Source organism: Choloepus didactylus, chromosome 7 (genome assembly GCF_015220235.1).
Source record: "Choloepus didactylus isolate mChoDid1 chromosome 7, mChoDid1.pri, whole genome shotgun sequence".
Classification (NCBI taxonomy): Eukaryota; Metazoa; Chordata; class Mammalia; order Pilosa; family Megalonychidae; genus Choloepus; species Choloepus didactylus.
In genome coordinates, this window is record NC_051313.1 from 34,727,465 (window position 1) to 34,729,756 (window position 2,292).

General features: G+C 45.2%; 1 pseudogene; it reads right to left on the bottom strand.

The window, feature by feature from the left end:
* Positions 1 to 620: 620 nt before the first annotated feature.
* LOC119540293 lies at positions 621 to 1,633 on the bottom strand (annotated as a pseudogene).
* Between the last annotated feature and the right edge of the window lie 659 nt (positions 1,634 to 2,292).

The following is a 2,292-nucleotide window of genomic DNA, read 5'->3' on the forward strand; positions in this document are numbered from 1 at the left end:
ATGGTTTAAGTAGAGAGTTTAAGGTTTATTAGGAAGAAAGCAGGTGGGAACCAGCGAAAAGAAAGAAAGAAAACGGCTCCAGCTCTCTATCTGACAGCAGCATTTTTTAAAGGAAAAACCCACGTTGGGATAGGAGGGTGTTGGGGGGAAGGGTGACTGCTGAGTGTGTCCTGTGCCTCAATTGGGTGAGTGCCTATCAATTTCTGGGCTGATTGATTACTAGGGTTCTGATGTGTTATTCTTCTTTGAAATGTAGCTGTGTTATATATCTAGGGAGAGCAGGCCTTTCTGGTTGTTCATCTTATGGGCATATCTGATCTTGCCTTATCCACCCCCTGGGGGTCGAGGCGCCACCATGGCCAGAACAGCCTTGAACAGCCTTTATTCTTTGGTTTATGTCGCACCTGGTTTTTCTGAGATAAGCTGCGGGGTCCCTAGGTCATAAATTCCTTCTATATACTAGATTCTTTTTCTGGAATCTGACAGGTCCCAATTAGTGAAACCTTTAAAAAGATTGTCTTTAGAGAACATTATATGAGGACTATGATGTTTCAGACATTCCGATATTCAAATTCACTGTATAGCAGAACTATAGATTAAAATTTTAATTTTTTTCTTTTTTAAAAAGCTGTCCGATTTCCATGTCTTCAGGAGATATTTTCACCAGTATGTTGTTCAACTCCCCAGGTTAAGCTTTCTTCATTATTATTAAGAATTTCATACATGCTAGAGAGATTGCCATTCATTGCTACCTCATCTTTTTGAAAAAATAGTGGCAGACTTGCTAGACTAAAACTGAAATCTTTAAAGGCATGCAATAAAAATATCCCCACAATGATGGTAAGGAAGCCACTCAAAGTACAAATGATAACATCAACAGGCATATTTTGCCACTCTTTAAAAAGAATAGCTGAACAAGTTAAAACTGATGTTGTGAAGAATATGTAATACATCGGTGTCACGATAGAAGTGTTGAATATGTCCAGGGCCCCTTCAGATAATTGTTCTGTGTGCTCACACACACAACAGGCTCAGCAGCAGAACCCAGGCCAGGGGGTGTCACAGCACGGCTTTCCAGCAAGCAGTTCTTTAACAGCGATACCCAGGCCTTCGACATAGGAGACCAAAAAACTCCAATCACAGAGCTGACTGTTATACACACAAGAATGTTGGTCTGTTCGTGGCGTGGTCCCACTATGAAGATTGATGTCAAGGACACAATGATCACCAGAGTGGCAAAGACCACAAAACCCAGGTCACCTAGCTTGTGAGGCATTTCATTTAAAGTCTCTATTTCCTCTTCTTTTGGAGCATGAATGACCATAACTGTAGACCCTACAATACTTAACTAATACATCGAGAGTTCCCAAAGGAGTCACTAATGTGGCTGTAGCAAACGCCTAAGTAGCGAAATTGGCCACCTCACCAGCTCCCATTGACAGCAGACCAGCCCACCACGACCATTCTTTAAGATATGCATGGCCACCTTGACCTGCTCTGATGGAGCCTTTCCTGGCAAGTCACAGGAGGCCTTTTTTTTTCCCCAAAATGAAACTCCCTCCAATGAAAATGCTGGAGTTCATAGCCAATTCCAGACCAATATAAAGTCATATTTTCCAGGCCCCTGAATCATTTTGTTTTCTATTAAAAGTTGCTGTGAATCACATTGATCACAGAACTCAGAAACTGCTGGAATTGGAGGCTGGACAATGCAGCCTTCAAATAATTTGAAAACAGGACGCTGGTCTGAGTACCTGACAGGTATGAGTTACTCCGCTATTCTCAGATCTGATAACGCTCTACTACTCTTCCGTGTCATTGAAGAGCAATCGCAGCTGGGAGAGCCGGGTCAGCAGGCCGACCGGGCGGCTGCCCTCCTCGCGGTGACGCGGCTCACACCCCCGTGCAGGTCGCTACGGGCGCCCCCACCTGCGCTTGCGCGGCCACTGCCCTTGACGCTGTCCTGTAGGAGGTGCGAGAATCCCGGGCTGCAGCTGTCCACGTCGCCTCCTCCATGGGACAGCTCGAAGGGAACCCGCTCGAGACGACCTCTGCCCCGCCGCCGGTGCTGGGACCCGGGGGCCGCAGCCCAGAAAGACCCGCACTCGGACGAATCAAGCCCCTTTGATTTTTACTTTCTAAACTTATCTCAAATCTGTCTTCTTCACTTTATATTCCTCTGTTCCTAGATAAAGAACTTTGTCTGTTGCCTGGTCTCTGAACAGGTCTTTCTCATTCAGTTTTCTCCCATTTTAATAGATTTGCAGTATAAGCAGCCAGAATAAGATTTCA